Source organism: Acinonyx jubatus, chromosome A1 (assembly GCF_027475565.1).
Source record: "Acinonyx jubatus isolate Ajub_Pintada_27869175 chromosome A1, VMU_Ajub_asm_v1.0, whole genome shotgun sequence".
NCBI lineage: Eukaryota > Metazoa > Chordata > Mammalia > Carnivora > Felidae > Acinonyx > Acinonyx jubatus.
In genome coordinates, this window is record NC_069380.1 from 157,705,608 (window position 1) to 157,733,107 (window position 27,500).

The 27,500-nt window shown below is 36.0% G+C and overlaps 1 long non-coding RNA gene across 4 annotated transcripts in view; it reads left to right on the forward strand.

Annotated features, from left to right (window-relative positions):
• The window catches only part of LOC113593339 (uncharacterized), a 308,036-nt gene that overhangs the window by 107,803 nt on the left and 172,733 nt on the right, over positions 1-27,500 (forward strand). For all 4 annotated transcript variants that reach the window (XR_008299829.1, XR_008299827.1, XR_008299830.1 and 1 more), the window contains one exon: positions 4,879-5,087. This is a non-coding gene — a long non-coding RNA (uncharacterized LOC113593339). The remainder of the gene's footprint in view (positions 1-4,878; positions 5,088-27,500) is intronic.

The following is a 27,500-nucleotide window of genomic DNA, read 5'->3' on the forward strand; positions in this document are numbered from 1 at the left end:
TAATCCTCCAAGGTTTTCCAAAGATGGTATGACCCTTTATTCTTCATCCCAAGATGGAGCAGAGGCTGGGCCTTACACCTCTGTACCAATCAGCCATTGGAAATGACTGCCCAGGGAACTAGGCATGACCCTTGGCTAGATGTCCCTCTTCAACTGAGGTAACTCCTTAAAGGTGCTAGTAGTGGGGGTCTGTCTTCTGGCAGTGCACACCCAGCAGGAGTTATAATTACTTCTTACTCTAAAGGTGTTCGTGGTGGCACATCACATATCTACCAGGATGGGTGAGCATGAAATATTGTAGGAAAGCCTGTATTGATGGAACTGGATAGTGAAGGGTGAAAACAGAGCAAGGGTTTCTGGAAGTGTAAGATCACTGGAATACAGGTACTCTTTGAAAGCCAAGATTCAAGAAAGAAGAGAAACACAGCAGATGTAATATCTGCAGAAAATTTAACTTTAAAGAATAAGAAAAGGACATTGGATTTGGCATAAATATGATTACTTTTTTAATGTTACTGTTTACTAGGAGAGAAAATAGAATAAAATTGAGAATTGCATTTAGCCAAAAGTGATCATTGTTGAAATCAGAGAAACAAAAGGGGAAGTCAATATGCTAAGAAACAAAATAACAGGCTGCAAAAGAACATGTTCTCGTTCTATTAAAAAATTCACCTGCCATTACTAATCTCCTACTCTGATCTGATTTCATCCAACACAAGAAGTAAAAATGCTAAAACCTAGAAAAGAAGATTAATTAAATTGGCTCAGCAATATGTTCCTTTCATATGAGAAAACCTATCTAATGAAAAGAGTTTTCTTCATTCCTGTGAATTTTCTGGTAACAGTCCTCTTGAAAGATTCCAAGTTATGTTTCATTCAAGATGTTCAAGAAATGCTTTCCTAGATATCCATTTAGAGTGCTAAAATTCTCCAAGCAACTTTATGGTCTGATAAACTTCAAGCTATTTTCCAGATTAAGCCTTGGATAGAGTGAGCGCCTTTGTCTGGTTAGAAGCCCAGTTCTATGGTACTGCATAAATAAAAACCCTTATTTAAAGTCACACAGAGGTTGACAGCCTTCTTGACAGCAATTGCTAAAAACAGCACAAAAGTCTTCAGGAAAGATAAAAGACAAAGGAACATTTATTGACCAATTATTATTCTCGAGACACTTTTTCAGATGTTTGCATACAATATGTCATTTGTCCTCACTCCAAGTCTGTGAGCTATTCCCTGTCTTATAAATAACATTTCTGTGTTTCAGTTTTCCAAATAACCTGCCCAATGTTACTCTATAAGGATTAGAACTAGGATTTATTGAATGTCTGAATGATTATTTCATTCATTCACCAAGTATTCTTAAGCATCTGTTTTTTTGCATTATTGGAACTCAAATCTGATAGCAAAGCTTATATCCTAAATTTTTATTTTCTTAATTATTTTAATTTTGTTGTACTTATTTTCATGTATCATAATGGTTTAGAAACACATTCAAAAAGTCCAGCACAGCTGCCTGCAATGGTAACTCAAGTTACCTGAATGAAAATACTGAGGTAGTCACCATTGCTCCAAAGATGCAGTTATTCATAATGCACATTAGGAGACACAAAAAACAGTGGCTGGAAGTGGTGAAGATTAATACATATTGGTTTTGAAGTGACTTATATAATGTAAAATAATCAGTCTTTATTGAGTGATATTGATGGTTTTTTTCTTTTTTTAAAATCCTTTTTTTTTCAATTAAAATAATTAGAAAGAATGGGTAAATCATAGTGTGTTAGGTAAACTAGCAAAAAGAAACAGAAATATTTCTCTCATTTTCCTATCTATTGGCTATAGAACTTCTGTGACAAAGAAAAAAGTGTTTTGGCACCAAATATATACATTCAACTCATTTAACTTATTGGAACATTCACGTAAGTTCTGATAAATTAATTAAACAATGTGGCCAGTAGACTAAGATGGTTTTAATACCTTAGTAGCCTATGAAAACAAACCAAAACCTAAGCCTATAAGTGCCTCAAGTTTAAAAAATCAAAACCTAAGGACAATCAGTCGCAAACAGCCAACTTAGCTTTTCCAAATAATGTCACTCTTAAACCATATCAAATAAGCTTTGTTCCACCTCTTCAGTAGAAAAGTCTTACCCCTCACTCCCGAAGGTGGAGGGATCCGGACCACTTCCAGTTTGGTGATGCCTCATTCCAGTCAATTTTTGCTCAAACAAACTCTTAAAAATTTTATATTCCTCAATTTATCTTTTAACAGCTGAATGGTCTCTAATTCAATTCTCTTTTATATTTACATGCTGAGTAACAGAAGACTATTCCTATTTTAACATCTATGTAGTAAAACTATATAACTTTCTACATAATGATGCTCTATAAACATATTTTTTGGAACTAAATCTGAAGAATGAATTCTGGAGGAAAATATGTTGTATTTTCAAAATAAGATTTTAGTATCAGTTTTTGCAGGTAGAAATGAGTTAGCAAAGCCTATTCTTAATAAGCTTTATGCAGAAATGTTTGACCTCTCTAAACTTGTCTCAGCATTTCTGTAGTACAAATAAATTGATATGTTAATACAATATCTACTTTTGGACAGTAATTGATATGGTGTGCCTTATTATTCACCAATGATCTTTTCAATAACAGTCGAACACATAGGAGTTGATGCCAGTAATTGAAAATATTCTTATGTAAAGAAAGGTAAATGTATAATTCTTCATAAACCTGAATTCTCACAAACATTTATATGGGTGTCTACTTTGGATAATATATAAGAATTAACTAATATTGATCAGTGATTTAACAAATTAATACGTTGTACTTATACTAACACTTTAATCTCCTGATTATCTGTTGTCTTCACAAATACTTAAAGTAGCTTTTTAAATGTCTTACTGCTTCATAAAAGTAAAACAGGAGTATTTGAATAGGAAATAGATTAAGGATTCATCTCTATGAATGGATTCATCCATTCTGTATTTATGATCAATATATAACTCAATATTTTCCCTAGGGGATGAGACATATTTGTAGAAATTAGGGAAAAAATTTCTTGGATCTGCCCATTTGACACAATCTGTCACCAGTTCTTACCTTAGGAAGATAAAGAACATACCTGATCAGTGAAGCTCTTTGTTTTATGTGTATACTGACAAGTAGAGGAGGTTACATCATATAGCTAAAAATTTAAATATATATAAATGCGTGTATATATATATAATATATATAGTACATAGATAGATATTATATATATACTATATATATATATATATATATATATATATATATATATATATATATAGTATATATTCTTTTGCCAGGCCTGGTGGTGAGTATTAAATGCATAATTACTTATAGAATACTAAATGAGGGTTCAAAAGGAGACATTATAGTGTATAATACTATATGTTTGACAATGTAGATACAGGACAATTATATTTTAAAAGGATAAAAGAATGGGGAGAACAAACGAAAAAAAGCAATAATTGCTTTTATAAATAATGTTGGTAGTAACATAATTAGAATTGTCATCTTAAGACAATAATGCAGATGATATGGAATAAAAGAAATGAGAAATTATGGGATAGTCTAATTCTAAGATCCCCTGCATCCTTGAGAACTAGTGTTTCCAAGAAGAATGTGAAAGAAGAAACAGATGAAATGTAAAACAAAATAAGTAAAAGCTGTATTCTAAAATTTTATAGCAAATATTACTATGAGTTAGTGAGATATTTTATCTTTGATACGCACTTACATGACATATGCAATATACATATACATACACGTATATAATATATACAAAATGTATTAGCTCTGTCCACTAAAATGATTATATTAATTCCATCCACTGAAAAGCTCTAGAAACGATAATCTAGCCACCTGCAGTGAGCAAACCAAATATTGTATGCCCCCCAATGGAAAAACAGAATACCCATCTATAGTCTCCCCAAAGAATCAAACCTGGAGTAGATTTGAAATAAATGTTTTGAGTTCGTCTTTGACATGCTGTGTGCTACATAAGAAGAAGAGCATAGTAACTATATGAAAATATGATACTGACGGCTTTATAAAACTAGAATAAATATTTGAGGGTCATTTTTATGGTGTGGTACTTGAGACAATAGAAATTAATGAGATGTATGTTAAGAGAAATAGCACAGGTCTAAGGTATGAACCATTAGAAATCAAGAATCAAACATGGAGGTGGTTGGGAGATATGTGAAATAGATAAAGGGGATTAAGAGTACAGTTATTGTGATGAGCACTGAGTAATATATAGAAATGTGGAGTCATTATATTGTACACCTGAAACTAATATAATACTGTATGTTAACTATTTCAATATAAATAAATGAATAAGCATAACAGAATGTTAAAAGGAAGAATCAAAACATGGATAAATGCTAATAAAGAAGATCCATTGCAATTTCAGAGGAGTAAGAGAAGTAATAAGATCACAGGGGTCATTTACGAAGAAAGTTTAAAGAAGCAAACTTCATGATGTATCAGTTTTCAGCCAAAGACCTAAATATTCAAGATGTAGTCATCAGTTCCATGGGCTTATATCTTAAAATTGCAAAAACCAAACAAAAAGTGCCAGAAACTTCATTTGCACTTTAAATTTAAATAACCACAACAATAAAACCTTTACAAATGTACATTGTGCAATTATTAATGTTCTCATTTTCCAAAGGAGAAAGCTGACACACAGAGGTATCAAGTGACGTTGGAAATCCAAGTTGAGAATGAAGCCAGTTTTTTTTTTAATTATTAGCATGAGGGTCTTTTTAGACCACCCCATTTCTGTGATTTCACACTCTGATTAAAACCTTAAACAATCTTCTTATATGTATTTATCAATTATCAGTGTCCACTGAAGAAGAAATTGCAAATTCATAGCCTGCTTCCATGTTTTGAGGACACAGAAGAGAAGCATCATAGCAAGATGGACAACAGAGGGTGCCCTCCACTTTGTGCATAAGATGCATTGACTAATCATTTCCTGAATCATTACTAAGTGATGCTTCATAAAATTCTTGGCAACTGAGTCTTTTAAACTGCAACAGATGTGAAATGGTGAGTAATATACTTCCGTATTTTTCTCCCTAAAGGCAGTTGAAATTCAAATCATCAAAGTCAAAGCAAAGACAAGCTGACTATACTTAATTAAATGTTGATGCCAATGGAAAGCCTTATACAGTATCTGGAGATATTAACAAAGAAAACTTTGCAAAATGAAGTCAGCAGCTCCTTGGTGTTAACGGATTTCCAAGTCAAGAGAGAGGGTCACAAGCAGTGGGCACACTTCCACGCTGATAGTTAACAACTGACTTCCAGGGAAATGTCTTTCTGAAACAGTGCCTTTGCTAATTGCTTATTTTAGATTTTTCCACTGAGCAGAATTACAGATTCCCTCTACAATTTACTAGGAAAACATTTACTTAAACCCTCCTTGACTTTTCAGTGCAATAACAATAAAAGGCATCACCTTCTGGTATTTAAGTTGAACAAAATGCTTTCAGCAAAGTCACTCTATATTTGCAATAAACTAATTTCTCACAAAGGATCAAAGTCCTCACATATGGAAAAAGTAACCAACCATTTTCAATATGCTTTGTAACAGATGCTTCCATAAGCAAAATGAAGCATAGAATCCACAGGTTTCAGATGAAGAATGTAACTGAAAATAGTGTGAACAGCTGGCAAACTTTCTGATTCCTCAAGAGGCACATGCCGAGGAGGTCGTTGCAGTGTTTCTGCCTTCCTAAGCCTCCTACCACTAACCCCAAGCTCCTAACACACACACGCAAATGAAGCATTGGAATCTTTAAAAATTACTAAAATCTCTGCCCAAGACCTGATGTTCTGGGAGCTTCCTCAAGACTCCTGGGAACAGTTTTCCTTTCTAGGTGTGTAGATTTTATATTATCGATTATTTCAAAGCAAGATCATTTATACCTCTAATCCTTTTACTCTACATTCAGAGTCAAACAATGAATTTCAATTTTGTTATTTTCAGATTCTCCCAGACATATAGCTCCTATATACCAGTGATATAAGTAATTCTCCAGGAAATAGAACAGAGGTTCTCACCTTTCCATAGGATTTTCTTTTTAATATAAAAAAACTGCAAACTGCTTATGATAATACTTATATTTTTATTATCAAGTTATTAAAGGCTTACCATGATGGCAAAACATTACAAGGGTCCAGTATCATTTTGTAATGATATATATTTTATGTATAACATCAACATCTATATACACTTGAAAAGATAATATTTATTTCATAATAATGAGATTTATACCCATAAGAATTTGCAAGTATTATAAAATATCCACCTCCTAATTTTACTTTTCCCCTTCAATTCTCAAGAGCACTAATACTATTTTCAGAGAATTCATTTTTGTCTGTTTTAATATTTTTTAAGAGTTTATTTTTTGAGAGAGAGAGTGCAAGTGGAGGAGGGGCAGAGAGAGGGAGAGAGAGAGAATTCCAAGCAGGCTCCACACTGCTAGTGGGGAGCCCTATATGGAGCTCAAACTCACAAACTGCAAGATCACCACCTCATCACAACCAGAGCCAAAACCAAGAGCCAGCCACTTAACCGAGTCACCCAGGCAACCCTGTCTTAAGATCTTTCATGTTTCTGAAGAAAATTCAATATAAACATAAGCATTATCATCAGAAGTAAGGCTGTTTTCTCACTCAAGTTCACTGGCTCCACCAGACCAAGGCTATATTACAGACCCAGGCTGAAACAGGTCAGATAATCCTTTATGGTGTTTCAAACATGCTACTTCTCTTATCTCACTAATCGCAACTAATGATACACATCACTCATTTCCTGGACGCATGCAAGATCTCTCAACCCATTCAATCCATCTCCAAGTTATGCCTACTACTATTTTTCAGTTGAGCCTGTATTATCTCTCCTGAACAATTACTGAATTGTCTTCCTAGGCATAGGCTGCATGCAGTCACAGATCGCATTTCATATAGTAAGTCCTTCCCCTCCTCCCTTCTTACCTCCTGCAGCATGTCTTCACTACCTGGTTGATCATTGAAGACTCAGAGCGAATGTGACTTCCACTGTGAGGTTGCCTCAGTATCTCTAAAACTGAGTATTTGCACTCATGGAATCTACACTTCAAGTGACCTACACAAATGATGTCAAAACCGTGTAATCTCTCTGATGGTAGTTTGCAAGCAACACAGGGCAGACACTGTATAATAGTTGTTACAGTCTGTTCAATACATGTCCTTCAGTGATTGCCAGAAAATGTCTCCTAGCTTTTAATAACTCTCTCAGATTATACAAAATCAAGTTCAAGGAACATAGGTTTATCAAAATCCTTAATAAGTAAGTGGCCCCAATCTATTTTTTCATACTTACCTCTACATTGGCCTTATACCTGCCTACCACTTTTCCAGTAATAACGAGACATTTTAGTTACATGACTTTATTTTCTGTATTTCAAATGTATTTTCTTTTTACTTTCACAAAATGCTATCATTCAAGTTGATACATGCTATAATCATATAGCACAAAATGCTGTATCAAGTTGATATATTTCCTATGACACCCTACTGATTCTTATTCAACTTCATCCCCTAATCTTTCTATTGAAGTATTCTTCATCTTTTACACAAAATTAAAATATTACTTCTTCTTTGGAAACATCTTTAATTTACCAGTTAGAATTTGTTGTTGTTGTTGCTACTGTTTTCTCCTGTGTCTCAGAATACTTCTCATATACTTCATTTAAAGCAGATAATACAGGATAGTCTTTGTCATGATGTGATAACAATAGGGCCTGAAATCTTAGCGGTTATCCCGGCAAAGTTTGTTTCTTTCTTTAAAAAACCTAATGTAAGTCTGGTAACTTCGCAGAGTAGCTGTTCTACATCAAATGACTTCATCAGTCACCATGCTTCTTGTGTGTCTGCCATGGCAACATGAGGCTTCCTCAATCATTTCAAGAGGGAAGAAGAAACTGGAACACTATGCAGGAACTTTGCATGCCTCTACCCAAAAGTGCTCAGTGCATGTGATCCCACCTAGTGCAAATAGGTCTAAAGGAGAGAAGATGACTGGATATTAGTGAGCACTCATTTTAAGTACCAGAGAGACTTACTCACTTTATAGATATTTATGTATTTACTTGTCTTCTTTTGCTAGACTGTGAATTCCTTAAGGGAAAACCTTCATTTCTATACCCCAGAACTTCAGCCAATACCATGCTTTGAGTATGACATCAGTTATTGTAAGACAGAACTGAAATAAATCACAAGGGAAATAAGGTTGTGCTTATCTCTGAGGAGAAGAAACAAAAATTCTGTTCTTACGTCCTCAAATATTCACACAATAGATTCTCCCTTTCCTATCAAAGGGGTTAACCATGAATATTACCTTCCATTCCATTTTGAGAATTAAACACATGTTTAACAATAGCAGAAGTTGCCACATGAAATATGTGTTTTTACTTTCTAAAAATGTAGGTTCTGCAGAATGTATAACGCATGAGAGGGTCAGGATATGAACTGTCTAACTCCGAAAGAAAGAAAGCTTCAGGGAAGTCACCCAAAATCTACTACATGTCCAGCTTGCTTGAGAAGTTTAACCTTATTTTTTAAAATAGTAATTATATAAACGTGTCAGGAATACAATGTGTCCAAGTAAAGAGTCCAGCTTACCCAAATTAAATGCCGAGGTATTTTTATGTCTATCCATTAAATCTACCTTTGTAACACATATTAAAATATCAAAATGCTTATTAAAAAGTGAAAGGGTCGCCTGGGTGGCTCAGTTGGTTAAGCATCCGACTTCAGCTCAGGTCACCATCTCGCAGTTCATGGGTTCCAGCCCCACATCAAGCTCTATGCAGACAGCTCAGAGCCTGGAGCCTGTTTCAGATTCTGTGTCTCCCTCTCTCTCTGCCCCTCCTCTGCTCACACTCTGTCTCTCTCTGTCTCTCAAAAATAAATAACATGTAAAAAGTTTTTTAAAAGTGATAAACAGTGTTTCAATTTTGCTAAAAAGATAATGACAACATAGTATAGGGAAAAGTGCCCTGAATTAAAAAGTAGGTGACTTGATTGTTTAATCTAAACTCAGTCACAGTAGCTTGTTTATAAAATAACTAGGTGGTATTTAAGGTCACTTATTAACGACCAATCTGTAACAGCAGTAACTATCATTTATTGAACCTTTATTATACTACTATTAACATCTAGTTTTTAATATAAGAATTTGTATAGGTACCAGCTGTTTTCATAAGTTCCTTACATATTTCATTTATTCCTTACACAAACCCTTTGAGGTAGGTACTATTACCTCCATTTCACAAATGAGGAAATTGAGACAGAGAGAGTTTAAGCAGTTTATTCAAGGTTACATGGCTACCACTAGTTTAAACTCCATCTGACTCCAATTTCTGTACTCTTGACCTAGGCCATATTATCTCATTTAATATAAAACATTGTGGTGGTTTCAACTGCAAGTACTCAACTAGACAATTAAAACTGATTTAAACAATATATATATATGTATGATCTCATATAAAAGAAATTTTCCAGGTTGGTGATGTCATCAAAGGTTCAGACTGTCCATCTTTCTGCTCTGTTATACTCTATGGGTCAGTGATCCCTCCCCTCATGGTCAGATGACCTAAGCAATTGCAGACATCACGCTTGGGAATGACCATACCAAGCAAACAAGACCAGTATTTTTGCCCATGAGTATATTTTGGAGGGGAGATGACCTTTCCCAGAAGATATTCTGGTATTTCCCTAAGTCCAAGTGACCAGGACTAGTCTGACTAAAGGAGGCCTAGAACATGATCTGATATTTGGAGACTGTAGAGGGAAAGACAGACTCTGATAGAAAATGTGTGTGTAGGGGTGCCTTGGTGGTTCAATCGGTTGAGTGACCAACTCCTGATTTCTTCTCAGGGTCATAAGATAGAGCCCTGCCTCACACTCCATGTGTATAAAAAAGAAAGGCGGCATGTGCTGTGTGGAGGGAAGCAAGCTGGAGAGGACAATAGGGTAGTTATGGATAGGCAATCAGCAGCAAGTAGTACCATAAGAAAATATTACTACCCTTATTTTATAGGTGAGAAAGCATACTTAAAGAAGTTAAAAACTTGCACACAGTTACTTGGGGTGGTTTTTTGTTTTGTTTTTTAATGTTTATTTTTAAGAGAGAGAGTGAAAGAGAGAGAGAGAGAGAGCAGAGGAGGGGTGGAGAGAAAGGGAGACACAGAATCCGAAGCAGGTTCCAGGCTCTCAGCTGTCAGCACAGAGCCCTACATGGGGATCGAACTCATGGATCACAAGATTATGACCTGAGCCAAAATCAGATGCTTAACTGACTGAGCCACCCAAGCCCACCCATCCTTATAATTTTAAAAGGAAAAATTGCATAAATATGAAATGGCATAGGTGGTTGAAATAAGTATTTTTATTTTCTTAAAATGCAATCACATTAAAAAGTCATGTCATAAGCTTATCATCCTAACTTAGAATCTAAGTGCTTTTCCTTCCAGACTTTTTTTCAAAAATATTGTTGCATAATTGGAATCACAATTTATATTAATATTTGGTATTCTTATTTTTTACTTAACATTACAACAGAAATATGTTTGCCACGTGCACTTCAAAATCATCATTTAAATATGTGATATTTCATCAATTAGATGCATTGCACTTAATTACTCCCTAGTGTTGAATACTCGGTGTTTTCCTTTGTTTTGCTATTTATAGGCAATGGGTGATAGCCATCTCTGGGCATATTTTGAATTATTTTCTTAGATCAGATTCCCTGGAGTAGAATGACTTAAGACCAAGAATATGAAGGTTTATTGGTTTTTTTGTTTTGTTTTGTTTTTTTCTGTTGTTTTTGTTTCAGGGTCTTCATGGATTCTGCCAACTTACTTTTGGAAAGGATGGGTCAGTTTACAGTGTGATTAGTAATGTATGGGAGCACTAATTTTCCTCTGCTTTCACCCTTAGTGGGAAATATATTAAGTTGATACATTAAAATGAACCTTCATTTTGCAATGGGAGAAAAAAAAACAAAACATAGCACTCTACTAGCAGCTCAGGGAAGACAAAATAAACACAAATATAAATAAAACAGTTGTGCATAGAGGAACTAGGTGGTGAAGGAAACGTGTCCTGATCATTATGGAAGCTTAGGAAGGGGAACAGCATTTGAAATACCTCTTTAAAGAGTGAGGAGAAGAAAGATGTGTGAAGAGGGAATGGAAATTATGGGCATGATCAAGAACACAGAGGGTTGAAATGGCAGGGCATGTGGTGAGATAATGCAGTTTGCGTTTATAGGAGAATCAAGTGAGAGTCAGAGAATGGAAGAGAGAATCCTGGTGAAGTAAGAATCATAAGATTTGGACAACGTTATATGACATAATAAGAAACTTAGGTCTAATCCTACAGGTTATGGGAAACCACTGTGTGGTTTTAAGGAAGGGGTAGATGCAATACAAACTTTTTTAAAACCAGTGTTTTTCAATGTGCAGTCTAGAACAGTGGCATCAGCATCACCTGGGAACGCAGAAATGCAAGTTCTCAGGTCCCACAGGACACTTACTTGGTAACAACTCCATGAATGAGACCTAGCAATCTATATTTTAATCAGCACTCCAAGTGAGTCTGATGCCCAATAAACAATAAAGTTTGGGAACCACTACCTTTTTTTTTTTTAATATATGAAATTTATTGTCAAATTGGTTTCCATACAACACCCAGTGCTCATCCCAAAAGGTGCCCTCCTCAATACCCATCACCTACCCTCTCCTCCCTCCCACCCCCCATCAACCCTCAGTTTGTTCTCAGTTTTTAACAGTCTCTTATGCTTTGGCTTTCTCCCACTCTAACCTCTTTTTTTTTTTCCTTCCCCTCCCCCATGGGTTTCTGTTAAGTTTCTCAGGATCCACATAAGAGTGAAACCATATGGTATCTGTCTTTCTCTGTATGGCTTATTTCACTTAGCATCCCACTCTCCAGTTCCATCCACGTTGCTACAAAGGGCCATATTTCATTTTTTCTCATTGCCACGTAGTATTCCATTGTGTATATAAACCACAATTTCTTTATCCATTCATCAGTTGATGGACATTTAGGCTGTTTCCATAATTTGGCTATTGTTGAGAGTGCTGCTATAAACATTGGGGTACAAGTGCCCCTATGCATCAGTACTCCTGTATCCCTTGGATAAATTCCTAGCAGTGCTATTGCTGGGTCATAGGGTAGGTCTATTTTTAATTTTCTGAGGAACCTCCACACTGCTTTCCAGAGCGGCTGCACCAATTTGCATTCCCCCAACAGTGCAAGAGGTGGGAACCACTACCTTAAACTGACATTCTGGCAACTGGGCAGAAGGTGGTTTTGGTGGAGTAAGGTTGGATGCAGGAAGGCCACTCAGGAAGCTGCTGCAAAGGCCAACCAGAAAAATGATATGTCCTGAACTTATCCGTGAGATTGAAACCAGTCAGGTTTAAATTATTTGATGTAGGAAAAAGTTACACAGACTGAGAAATTTTGACTGAGGACAGAATCCGGGGATATACAGATTCTAAAGGGGCAGGCTGAAGAAGTGCCCTTTAAGAAAAGATACAGTCAGGAAGGTATGAAAAGGAAGAGGAGGGTAAGTGCCATGGAAACCAAAGGAGTAGAGAGCTTTAAGAGAGTCAGATGGATAATAGTATCCCCAAAATATAAAGACTCAAAAACACGTACTGGGTTTTACAATTAGGGCACCGTGTTTAACCATAGAGAAAGCAGTATAGTGTAGTCCTAAAGATGGAATCAGACTTAAGGAAGATAAAGAGGAAACGAGATTTGAAAGAATGCAAGAAATTTGTGGAATAGTACTACTTTGGAGAATGCTGGATGTAAAAAACAGCAGTTGGATCCTGAGGTTGGTAAACATTTTCTGAAAAGACCACATAGTAATATTTTCAGCTTATGGGCACACGGTCTCTATGGCAGATATGTAACTATACCATTGTAGGGCAAAAAGCACCCATAGGCAGTATATAAATGCATGTTAATGGCTCTTCCCAACAAAACTTTATGAAAACAGGCAGTCTGCTGGTGAACTATAATTTGCCAATTCCTGGGTTAGACAATTTCTGAATTTTTTTTCTTTTATTTGTGTTTGTTATTTTTTAATGTTTATTTTTGAAAAAGAGAGAGAGAGTGTGTGTGTGTGATTGAGAGAGCCCACACATGAGCTGAGGAGGTGCAGAGAGAGGGAGACAGAGGATTAGAAGCAGGCTCCACACTGACAGCAGAAAGCCCAATGTGGGGTTCGAACTCACGAACTGTGAGATTGAGACCATGACCTGAGCTGAAATCAAGAGTCAGACCCTTAACTGACTGAGCTACCCAGGCACCCTACATTTGTTATTTTTAAGATAGGAAAGTAATGCACATATTTATAGGCTGAAAGGAAAGAATATATAGAAATGAAGATATTGGAGGATACATTTACTCTTTTATTTAACTATATTTACTGAACTCCTCCTATGTTCCAAGCATTATTCTAGGCACTGAGAATGATTAAGAGTGAATCTTTTTTCTTAAGGAAGTAAAAAAAAAGAAGTCTACAAATAACACATAATAAGGAATACTAGGTGATAATAATTGCTATGAAAAACAATAAAATGGATGGAGAGTGCCAGTTGGGTTATTCTAGGTTTACAAAAGGAAAATCTCCTCTGAGGCATTTATATTTAAGCCTTGACATGAATGGCTAGAGAATGAAGTAGAGAGGGGTAGTAATTAGCAAAGCAAATATCTAACAAGGCAGAAGAATAGGGACCGAAGGGATGAACAGGGTTTCAATGGAGAAGACCTTCTCATCCTATCAGACTAAGAATAAGGTCAAAGATGGAAACAGCAAGAGGTTGAAGGTTCATCACGAGATTTTATGATGAATGAAGAGACAAAGTTATCCAACTAGAGTGGTTAGGATGGAGTCAAATAAAAGATTCGAGTTGATTAGTGAATAATTAGGTGGTAAGGAAAAGGAAATTCACTGGAGTCAAATAAAGAATGGAATGTGGCAGTGAAAGCCCATCCATATGGGCTGCATCTATGCAAAATGTCTGCCTGTGGTAATGCTGCCAACACTTTCAGGAAGAGAGATTTATGGTATGTTCTGTAGAGCATGTGGTATACTTCAGACACACTTAGTCCTGCCCAAAGAACTACATCCATGTTGTATTTGAAGAGTTGGTAGTATAGCCTACAGATTTCCCAGAGAGGTGAGCTCACTCAAGAAAGTATCTTTCAAGAAATACATTCAAAGACTAAGAATTGTGGAAGTAATTTACATCACCTAGCTTGGTCATTCATAATTATTAAAGGACAATGAAATTGAGGCCTTGTAGAATATGAAAAAAAAAAAAACAAACTCAAGGTGCCTGGGTGTCTCAGTCGACTCTTGGTTTAGGCTCAGAGCATGATCACAGTTTGTGAGTTTGAGCCCCACATCAGGCTCTCTGCTGACAGTGCAGAGCTTGCTTGGGATTCTCTACCTTTCCCTCTCTCTCTGACCCTCCCATGCTCTCTCTCTCTCTCTCTCTCTCTCTCTCTCTCTCTCTCTCCCCCTCCCTCAAAATAAATAAACTTAAAAAAAAAAACACTAAAAGCTGCTGTGGTTCACTACAGCCTGTGTGCCACAGGGCAGAGAGATAACGTGTGTCATAAAAAGGGCATCCTAAAAAACTCACAAAATCTAAGAAAGAGGAAAATCAGAATACGTACAGAATCTGGCAAATGGGATAAAGCAGGAAAGCAGGCTTTAGCCAATGTGATTGAAAGCAGGGTTTCATACTTGAAACTCTAGGGGCTATTTGGGTAGAAAGAAGACATAGAAACTCTGATACCTGGAACCTAATTTTTTAGCTAATTGGACCTTGAGAGTTGACCCTGAGTTGTAACATTCTAGAATTTTTAGTTCCAAGAGACTCAGGGATAAGATTTTACTTTCCAAGTGTTAGCTTGCAAAGAGTTGAAAAGAAAATACTAGAGTTGAATTCTGAGGAAATGTTAAAACAAAACTTTGGGCATACCATCAAAATAAGCCAACAATTTCATCAGTTAAAGGAGAGAAGGAGAATTCAAACACTGAGCCAAAGATAAAAAAGATACAAAGCAAAGGTTTTGAGTGGAGGCTGGTAAAATGCAAAAGTTACTTTCTGTTCCAGTGAGAGTAGAGCAACTGTGGATTTTTCTGGAATGTCTGAAGTCTTGATGTAACCAGGAAGATAGCCCTGACTGTCCATGAGTGGATCCAGGAGGCATCCCAACCCCTCAAACATGCTAGGGTCATGCTCAAGGAATATTTCCACTCCTGGCCATAGAGAAGCCAGAATTTATTTTTAAACCCAAATGCCACATTGAACAAGAGCTGTCCCAAAACTGTTTTCACAGTTCCTACTGTGTGTAGGATTAGGGCTGATGATCCTGCTATGAAAAATGGAATTGAGACCAGGACAAAGCAGTGAATGGCAATCAATCACAATGATCACATATTCAGACAGAATTAATGATCTCTTTTTTTTAATTTTTTTAATGTTTATTTACCTTTGAGAGAGAGAGAGAGAGAGAGAGAGAGAGAGAGAGGTGTGAGAGGGAGAGGGGCAGAGATACAGGGAGACACAGAATCCCAAGCAGGCTCCAGCCTCCAAGCTGTCAGCCCAGAGCCCGATGAGAGACTCAAACCCACAGGCCATGATATCATGACCTGAACTGAAGTCAGATGCTTAACCGACAAAGCTACCCAGGCACCCCTGATCTTTTTTTAAATAAGAGTCAGAGCCTTCTTTTTTGTTTTGTTTTGTTCTAGAGAGAGAGAGAGAGAACATGAACATGAGTGGGGGGAGGAAGAGAGGGAGAGTGAGAGAGAGAGAGAGAGGGAGAGTCTTAAGCAGGCTCCACACCTAGCTTGGAAGTTGATGTGGGGCTTGATCTCAGGACCATAAGATGATGACGTAATCCAAAATCTAGAGTTGGATGCTTAATTGACTTAGCCGCCCAGGTACCCACAGAATTAATGATCGATTTCCTGCCTATTCTAGAATATAGAGGATATATAATTTTTTTTATGTGTCAAAAGGACACAATAAAAAACTCTATGTAGTGCTATAGTGTTGGTGCAATAAATAAGTATTTCCAAAATGTGTTCATTAGAATATTGGTACCATAAAATATTAATGGATATAATGAACAAAAAGGATTCTGTGATCAAAACCCATGGGAACCACTGGGTTCAATAAAATTAAACACTTCCTTTATTGCAGAAATTTTCAGAGCCATTGATATGCTAATGTTACCATGGCTATTCAAAGGAGGGGCACAGAATACAGTACTTAATCACTATTATTTGACCATGGGATACAATTTAATAGTGTGGTTAATGTATTTAATTTTCCATAGAACATACTTGATAAAATCATTTACATTTAAGGGAAATAGAAGATATTCAACATGTATTATAATATCACCTTCTTTTCTATAGCATCAGTGTATTGCTCACTCAAGACAAAAAAAAATCCTAGAAAAAATTGTGCACATAAAAGCCTTACTCATAACAACCCTACCTAAAAGTCCATCAACAAGAGAATGATAGTCTTAACATAGTCACACACAGAGAAACTCTTCAACAATGAAACCAAAATAAATAATACCTCACACAGCAACACAGGTGAATCTTAGAAACACAACATTTAGTCCAAAAAGTCATGTTTCAGAAAACTACATATAGTATAAAACCGTTTTTATAAGATTTGAATATTGGCAAAATTAAATATTCTAGGTTAGGATACATAATTACATGATGAAACTATTTTTAAGAAATAAGGGGATGGTAAACACAAAATTTAGGGTGGCCAGGGAAGGCAAGGACACTGAAAGAAAAAAGGAACCCACAGAGGCACCTGGGTGGCTCAGTCAGTTAAGTGTCTCACTCTGGACTTCAGCTCAGGTCATGGTGTTAGGATTGTTAGATCAAGCACTGCTTCAGACTTTGCATTGACAGCACAGCCTGCTTGGGATTTTTTCTCTCGGCCCCTCCCTGATTGTATGTACTGTCTCTCTCTCTCTCTCTCTCTCTCTCTCTCTCCCTCTCTCTCAAAATAAATAAGCATTAAAAAAAAAGGTAACACACAGACAGATAAAACAGTAATGATAAGTCCTAGTTATTGCTGGGGAATTATTCATGGGTATTCATTTTGTTTTTATTTTTCATAATACAACATATGTGTTGTGGTTTTCTTTTGCAATTCTCAAATATTATATGCTAAAATGTAATTTTAAAAAACACATAATAAGCACTCAATAAACATTTGCCTAGTGAACAAAATTACTAATATAATTGGTGTACCAAACCTACAGAGCAGCCCACTAAGACTTTTAGGTGGTTACCAATGGCCAATGTCCAGAGAGTTGTTAAGATAACAGAAGCCCTTGCAGAGCCTGAAGGGTGGTAGGACCTAATACTGAGACACTAAATTTTCTGCCATCCCCTCAAAATGGAGGACTCAGACACAGACCTGGAATATTTAAATAAAATTAAGAAAAGTGATATTTCACACACATTGGCCAATATTCATACTTAACACAGTTTTACTTTTGAAAATAGTCAACTACTGTAGAGCAAATCTAATACCCAGTGATATAAGGTATTGTATTTGACAACAGAATCCTAACATTGGAGTGCTTTCTGGATGTCACCTTCTGCATCATCATGATGCATTACAATAATATAAATTACTGTTTGGCTCATGGAACCTCCTTCTTGTAAGATGGTAACGCATTCAGCCACAAAATGCTGGGTGATGCCGAGACTCCAGCTGTTTATTCAAAGGACCAAAAACCACAACAGAACTAAATCACAAAGTAAGGAAGGCTTTGTTGCTATTGCAAGCATCAAAACTTCCAAAAATGTCTTTTTTTTTTAATTAAGATATAATTGACATATAACATTATATTAGTTTCCGGTGTAGAACATGTTTCAATTTACATATATATTGCAAAATAATCTCCACAGTAAATCTAGTTAACATTCCTGACCGCATTTATTTACAGTTTTTTTCCTTTGAAAAGAACTTTTAAGATCTACTTTCTTAGTGACTTTCAACATGAATAGATATTGAGGGTATTAGACTAAGTGAAGTAAGTCAGTCAGAGAAAGATAAATATGATCTTACTTATTGTGGAATCTTAAAAAGAAGTGTTTATTATCCATTAAATAGGGACCCTCAGTATCCAGCCTCCCTACTGTAGTGGTTTTTAAAAGGTGTTTCCCTAGACCAGTAGCATCAGTGTCACCTAGGAAATTTTCAGAAATGTAAATTCTTGGGCTTCACTCCACACCTACTGAATCAGAAAATATGAAGGTAGAGCCCACCAAGCTGTGTTTTATCAAGCCCTTCAGATAATTCTCACATTCATAAGGTTTGAGTTCCACTGCCCCAGAATAATAGAGAAATCCTCACCTAAAGAACATTTTATTGGTTAAAAGATTATTTTTAGCTGGGGCACTTCAGTGGTTCATGTATGTTTTTGTCCTTTTTAAAAACCTGAACTTACTTAATAAAGAGTTTGTTCAGGGTGGCTTTCATCACAACAATGACTCAGAGTTTTACCTCTCCTTACCTATTTTGCTAACCAAACATATGTGAGCTTCTCAGGGGCGGCTGAGGAGTATTCTGCAGGGAAGGGTAAAGTAGAATTTTGAAACAAATTGAACAGTCAATCAAGTGTCTGCATGACTTACTCTCAGAGATCTCCTGGGTAGAGGGGAAAAGATCTTGTTGCTATGTTTCCTCCCAAAGGTTAATGAGAGTGTGGAATTTTCTTTTAATTGTCCATGTTCAGGGTAGATGATCCATGAGAGGACTGGAGTAGTTTAGGAATGAAGACAAGCTCCAGCACAACATGGTGCATCTTCCTCTCACAAGCATGAAAGATTGTCCAAAGCAAAAACAGACATTTGGGTTTTTTCCACGTGTAAAAGATATCTCCCTTTTCCTCAGGAGCCCTGGTTTTGCATAATAATGTATATAGAAACTTAGGAATTCCATGGGGAAAGGATACAAACAGTTTACAATAGAGGGAGAATGTGGATAAAAATTCTTGCAAAGAAAAGTTGATTTTAATGTGTCTATAAACAAGGACTCTTGGAAAACTTGTAAAACTATTTTAAGAAGTTCTCAGAATTTCCAAAGAGCTCAGAAGTTCTAAAGCAAAGATATGGGAAAGAACATGGGATTTGTAACTATCTGTGAGGTAGCAAGAAGGAAGTAGAGAATAGTGGGCAGAATGTAAACAAGTGATTTGACAATTAATTATGTATTAATCTGAGACATTTTCATAGGTTTAAATTTGTTGTTTTTGACTATATTATTGTTCAATATCAGTGTGTGCTTCTGCTTTTTTTTCCTAATAAACTAATAGGCAGAGACGACCGTGTCATAGAAATGGTCTTAACTTTCCATCACAAGACACCCAGAGGAAGGTTATAGTCAAGTGAATCCTTTGCAAATCTAATTATACTGTTCCATAGCTAAAATGCTGTAACTGCCATCTTCTACAACTTGAGGACATCATTCTTACAGCAGTTTGTTTGAATAAACCCTCTGGAGCTAAACAGCACTCTGGTCCCAGATTATTTAGAATGCCATAAAACTGTAGGACATTAGAACTAGAAGCTTAAAATCCATCTTATGTCAGATCCCTTTTGTTGATGAAGAAATTGACATTTCTAAAGTCACATAGTTACACCTGAAAGAGCTGGAATTGAAGAACAGATTTTGTGACTCATGTCCAGTAAAAACAAAGCCTCTCCCTCTCTCCTCCACCATGGCTTTTACTACTCTCCACATTTCTCACTATGTTCTGAACACAGTATAGTGGCTAGATTCCCTAGAGAACCAGCAGAGGCTCTATATCCCTTTATGACCTAGTTTCAGAAGCCATAAAGCACCACTTCTACCATAATCATCAAGATTCAAGAGAAGAGAAAACAGGGCCAATCTCCTAAAAGAAATGTCATAGTCACATTGAAGAAAGAAGATAAGGGATAGGAGATATTGTGATCATCTTCAGAAAACACAATCTGCCACAGATTGAACACATACATCTAATTTTGTTCCCTCCAAAAATTTCACTCAAACAATAATAAATTGACTCCCACCCAAGGCATAAACCCACCAGCACAGGGAGAATGAAAAAAAAAAGAAGCAACAGCAACAAAATTTTAGAAGCTGGAAAGCAGATGTTCAACTGGCAAAAGACTTAAGAGAACCCAGAAAACTGAATCTTAAATTAGCGAAGGGGAAAAGCTTAAAACTCATCACATTTCTAACCCAGAATTCCCCAAGGGCTAAGGATATTGTAGCGTCAGATACCATTATAAGTGAGTAGGAGGAAAGAGCTAAAATAAGGAGGATTTTAAATAGGAGTCAAATCTCTAGATTCCCCTTCCCAGGTTTGGGGAGCCAAATGACAGTACCTTCCAAATGCTCTGCCCAACAGTGGAGGCATGTTTTCTTCTAGGAAGGAAACAGGGAGGACATTAAATACTTCTCAGTGTTGAAGACAAAGGTAACATGACAAAAAGAGGGGCGTCAAGTACAAGCACTGATGACTGAGACCTCCAGCTCTCCTTTCCTAGTGGGTTTCCTGGTAACTAGCAGTTAGGCCCTCACCCACTAGTCAGAGTACTGGAAACACTTTCTCTAGGATTCTGATTCCTTCAGAATAACATGTCTAAAGGGCATGAAACAAAACGCTCAGCTACATCATCCTACTGTGATGTTCACCGATGACAAGATCCACTCATGTCTCAGGACTTCCAATAAACTCTTTTGGTCTCCTGGAATTAGCATATATTTGAGGAAAGCCTACAACATGAAAAGTAAGAAAAACTAGAAGAAGCAACTTGAAAGAAACAGACTGTGCAAAGAGGTGAGAGCTTTAAAGACAAATGTATTATTAATGTCCAAAGAGATGTAAAAGGAGATATTGCAACTGTGGGGAAAAAACAACAGGATGTTATAATAAAAGAAACATCCTGAGAACTAAAAGAGCTCTAGCATATTCAAAATATGATAGAACATAGGTTAAACAATCTCTATGACCAAAAAAAAAGTAGAACAAAGTGCTAAGTAGATGGTAAGAATTTCCAGATCATTTGACTTGGAAGGAGGTGATGCATTTGAAGTGGTAAATTGAAAAACATAGGTCTAATAATGTTATATCAAATTAAAACCTAACAAGTAATAGAAATAAAAAGAAATTATCAAAGGCAAGAATACAAAGAAAACATTGACTTCATATGGCAGAACAGAAACAAGAATAGCAAGAAATAAATTTGTTTCAAGAAAACAAAAATAACAAAAAAAAAAAAAAAGAAAATCAGTCCAGAAGGTATATTCCCAAAAGAAAAAGGAGGGGGAAAGGAGGAAGAGAAGGAGGAGAAGAAAGAAGAAAGAGAAAAAAAAAGAAGCAGGAGATGAAGGAGGAAGAAGGGGAGGAGGAGGAGAAGAAGAAAGAAAAAAGAAGAAGGAGAAGGGGAGGAAGAAGGAGAAGAATGGGAAGAAGCAGAAGGGAAAGGAGAAGGGGAAGGAGAAGGAGAAAAAAGAGGAGAAGAAAAACAGGGGAGGAGGAAGGGTCGGAGGGGAGAGGAGGAGAAGGAGAAGGAAAAGAAGAAGAAGTAGAAAGAGAAAGAAAATGTGTTCCAGAATTGGGAAACTGGAAAAAAAGAAGAAAAGTAAAATAAATTTTTAAAAAATTCGAAAACCCAAAGAACATTAAGTCTCCAGGTTGAAACACCCATTACATGCCTAACGTAACAGATGCAAACAGACCTGTGTCATACCATATCTTTGTCATACTTCAGAATACTGAGGACAAAAAGAAAATACAAGAAGCTTCTAGAGGGGTGAGAGTGAGAGAGAGAGAAAAGACTTCACCTAAAAAAAAGGATTAAGAATTACAGTGGCTCCAAATTTTTGTCAGCAGCAACTTTGGAAACTGGGAACATTGAAAGCCAAAGAGAAGTACCTTCCGATTTCTGATGGAAAGTTGGTAGAGAATTCTATATCAAGATGAACTATCAGTGAAATAGAATGAAAGTAATGACACTTTCACACAACACAAAGCCTCATAAGTTTCCCACCACACACATCCTTTCTTGGAGCTCCTAGGTGGCTATGCTTTACAAAAGGAGAGGAGAGAACCGAGGGGAAGGGAGGGGAGGGGAGCAGGAAAGAAGGAAAGAAAGAAAGAAAGAAAGAAAGAAAGAAAGAAAGAAAGAAAGAAAGAAAGAAAGAAAGAAAGAAAGAAAGAAAGAAAGGCAGGCAGGCATAAAAAATAGGAAAGAGCGCAGGGAAGAAAAATTTAAACTTGTGCCTGAAAGGAAAAGTAATACAGTTTACTAAATGGAGCAGCTGTGATAAGTGTTTACATAATCAAAATAACATAAACAATGATTATTGATCTATATAACTTTTCTAGAGGTATAGGGAGAAGTGATGTGAACAAAAACATTGTAGTAGTGGGAAGTCAATAGATTCTAACCTGACACTGAAAAATCAAGATGTAGCATTATAAGTACATTACTAGCAACAGGGAGAGAAGTCCCAAAACATCAGCTAAAAGTGGTTTCCTCAGGGAGCGTGGTAAGGAGTGCTGTTTTTCTTGCAACCCTTATACAACTTTTTGACTTTTTAGTATATGTACGTGTATAACTTTGATAAAAATAAAAAAGAATATGGGGCTAAAATGAGAGAAAGCAACATTCAGCCAGGAAGGAGCACACCAGCTTATTCAGAAATTTAAGAGTTAAAACATATTTCCAAAGTGGTTTAGCTATGCCAGCAAGGAACTATAAACTATCAGAACTTTGCTTCCTGAGTTCTCTATTATCTGGATCTGTGTTACTCTGGCAAGAATCTTCTCTTTAAAAATCAAAGGCACTATTTATATTTTCAACTGTTTTCAAGTTAGTTTCATTATTGCTTCTTATTAATTCTTTCTCATATTATATCAAAGAGACATTTATTGGCAAGCTGCATGCAAGGAAACCATGAACTTAAAAGTAATCATGTACAATTGATTATACAAGCATATGTCTTCTAACAAGGATGGATCTTCCTATCTAATCATGCAGTTATTCACAAAGTTTCTAAATTATCCTATAGGGATGATAATAATGCACTTGAAAATAACACTTCTTGGCCATTTCTTTGAGGCCAAATGTTTCCTTCAGTCTCCCCATCACTATAAGACTAATTTCAAATGCACTTTTCTGAAAGGCCATAAAAATTCTGTTTAGAATAATTTTGTTTGTAAAAATGTTAAGGATATTCGGTGTCCATCAAATTTTAGAAATAATTGTTTTCCCAAATAACAATTATCTAAATGTTAAATTCTGGAGTTGTATATTTTGCATTTCTGTTTCACCCAAAATAAAATTTCTCCTACTAAACCATCTGTAGGCAGTTTCCATATTAGCATTCTGGTTAGGTTCACCTCTGTATATTCCATTTCCCTCAAAAACCCTGTCAGTAACTGTTCATTTCATGCCTATGAGCATAGCCTTCCGACTGCCTACAGCCTGACTGATCTGTTCATTTTGACCATCTTATCAAAGGTGCAGAAATGATAATGAATGCAACTCAAATGAAAAAAAACTGTTTTTCCCCATCTGATTTGCCTACAGAGATTAAACACCCTCTGTGTCAAACGAATGTCATCCTCATTTTCCAAAAGCAATTTTAATACATTCACCATCGTGAATATTATGGATTTCTGAATAGCACAGAATCTGGAAACCTGCTCTAGGTTGATATATCATAAAAATGGGCATCAATTCATTCCCTCCTAAATCTAATCCTCTATTGTTGCTGAGATTTTCAACTTTCTTTGCTTTTCGCATGGCAGATTTAAGTGAAAGATAATGCAAAGCCACATAAAATATTTCACCACATGAAACTTAACTCCCTAAGCATACCAGGAACTCTTGAATTTCCTAGACCTAAAAACCATTACCTTACACTTCTTGTGATTTATTTTGAGATTATATTTTGTGCAGTCCTCAAAGAAAGCATTGAGTTGCTTCTGAAGGCCAGTTGGGGTTTGAGAGATTAATGAATACTGAATCCTCAGTCTTAAAAAAAGAACAGCCACACAGATGTTAAAAACATTTTGGGCATGAAAACTATGCCAAAAGTCTCAGTGATATCATATAAATAGATGCTAAATAGTGAAAGGCTATCGTCCCAGCATCCTCTCTTCTGAAGGATTTGATTATAATCCAGCATGCATCCTTCAACCTGTAAATTATTAACTATAGCTAAAAGGAGATTTAGGAAATTTCATAGTGACTCATAGTCCTCCTTATATTTGATATTTGCATAAATAAACCCTTAGAGACTTAAATGTCATCTTGTTCATGTGAAACAGGAGGTTGAATTTTGATGTAAATCACCCTATTCTAAGTCTGTACTGGGCCAAAATCTGGTTAGTGTGAGGCAAGTGAGAGAAAACAGTAACTGCATGAGTAAACAGGCTTAGAAGGAGACTTTGGCAAGTTAGATCTAAAAATGGATGAGAAAAAAATAGGAACAGGAAATGAGAGGAAAATAGAAAGAACATTGCAAGTTATGGTATAACTCAGAAGGTCTAGAAATACTCATTGCCTATCTCTGTCCACTTCTTTCCCAGTGACATGTCTCTGTTTAAAGATCGCTGATGTTGCGCTGACTCTAGTATATAGATTACACACTAAAGTAAAAAAAAAAAAAGTATGTTTGAAAAACAACCCAAGTCGTTAATTGGTCACGTACATCAATATGTGTGTGTGTATAAGTGTGAAGAACACGTGCCCATGTGTATATGCACATGCATGTGTACACAGATCTACTGTCCAGAGCAAAATGTGAAGTGGCTTCTGTACTAGGCCACTTGCAGCCCCAAATACAAATAATTAGCCTCACAGTGAGATTCTTAGTTTTGAACAGATGCGAGAGAGAACTTAGCATGCCCAGAAGATTCAAATATCTATACTCACAAGCTGCCTATCACAAGTCCATAAACCAAAAGAAAAGAAAAGCTTTACAGTTTACCCATGTGAATGACAGTTATCCAGCTTTATATTACAGGCATGCAAAAGATGTTAAACACCATATTTTGTTTTATTTTTATTTTCTTTTTCATGACTTTTTGAAGCTTTCTGTTTTTCATTTCTAGCAAGATCTAGTTTAGGTTTATTCTGGCAGTGAAATATTTAGAGATAATTATAATTTAAATGTTTTCATTTTATGTTGAAGCCTAATTATTTAATAAATGTCTCATTTTTATTGTATTATCAGGAATTAATCCTAATCATTTTTCAGAACAAGACATATATGTGAAAGATCTATAGTTTTTCAGATTTCTGAAACTTCCCTCAAGTTGAATTTTGTAAAAAGTTTTCTCACTATTCAGTTTTTTTTAAATCAGAGGTGGCTTTAACATGGCAATTTCATAAATATTTTTGAAAGTGTATTGGCAGATTTGTGTTAAGGTTTAGAGATAACAGAGTGTTACATTTAAAATATATGGAGATTGGTATTATATATGTGCACACAGATAAGAATTCTGAATTTCAGTTGGTTAATCAGTGCTGTAATTACTTATCCCCCAAAATTTAACTCTAAATGAAATAACTTCCAATTCACTAGAAAACTTTATTGTCCAGAACATTCTGTTCCCTACCCATGCTAGTCCTTCACTCATTTAAATAATAACAATAATAATAGTAATAACCTGTGGTAGACACAATTTAGGTTCCTATAACCTACACCTCCTCACGTATGACTGTAAATACATTGTGTTTCATGGCAAAAGAGACTTTACAGATGTAATTAAAGTTACTAATCATCTGACCTTAAAATAGGGAGATTATCCAGGAGTATCTGGGTACACACAGTGTACTCACATGGTCCCTAAAAGGCAGAAGAAGAAGGCAAAATAGACAGATGTGTTAGAAGAAGATTCCAAAGCACAAGAGATTCAAAGCACAAGACAGAGTCAATGTACCATTGCTGGCTTACTGTGGAGAGGCCCAAATGTCAAAGAAACAGGGACCTCAGTCCCACAATAATAAACAATTGATTTTGCCACTCAGCTGAATAAACCTGGAATCAGATTCTCCTTCATAGCCTCCGCTAAGAGCCTAGGCCAGCCAACACCTTTTTTTCAGCTTTGTAAGTCCCCCAGCAGAGAACCCAGTAGAATTTATCCAGACTCTGAGCTATAGAACTGAGAGATAATAAATGAGTGTTCTTTGAGATCATGAAATATGTAGTAATTTGTTACAGCCACAATAGGAAAATAATACTCAACCATAGAGCATTTACCATGTGTCAGGCACTAAGCATTTTATGTATATAAACTCATTAAGTCTTCAAAAAAAAGGCTTATAGGATGAACACCAATGTTTAGGCAAAAAGAGTAAGACACAGAAATTGTAAGTAAACAGGGACACAAGCAGTAAGTGTCAAGGCTAGATGTGAGCCCCAACAGCCTGACTCCAAAGGCTATAATATTAAAACTATCATTGTGCCTCATGGAAGTGAGGTTCAGTTCAACCAGATGTGCAAGATTAGCTTAAAAAATAGAGGAAGGAGAATAAGAATGGATTGCATGGGGAGAAGAGAGGAAAGAGAATTAAAGGCAAAAGAGGTGGCTATCAGAAAACTGGAGAGAAAAATCAGAATTCGAACTGCTTTTGTCTAGCTTCCTGTCACCAAAACTGAATGATTCAGTAATGACTTACTCATAAAACTTTGGATGACTCCCCATGAGTTTGACTATTTTTATTATGGTTTTAGAGTGAACACATATATTTCCCTGAAATAAATGCATCACAGAACTTGATTCCATGGTAATGTCATATCCATTCATTTGTCTGGATCCTCCAGTGAATTCAAAGCTCCTTGAGGAAAGTGACTAAATTCTACATTCACATCCTCTACACTCCCTATACTTTCAAAACAGATAATGAATTTGTAGGATAAATGGGGAAAAATAGAACAAATGTTTTAAAACTGTAAAGCATTAGTTTTTTAAAGTAAGGCTTATTATACTGTCCTTCAAATTACATTATTTCAAATTATTTTAATTCAAAAAGCTGGGAAGCCAGTTACCAAAGACTTTTGGCACATGCAGCAAATCCAGTTAGAAAGAGCTCTCAATGCTTATTTTTTTATGCCTGTGCAGAACTTTCTCCATAGTTCATGCTAATGTAGTCCTGAGCTCTATAAATAAAAAATTGAGTCCACTAATATCTTGGCATCATCAAGGCAAATGTTAGGATGGCCCTGAGTCATCCCATGAGTTTTGTAGGTGGTTCTTCACATTTGTATGAGACCTACATGTCCATCACACCTTTCCCTACAACAGGCA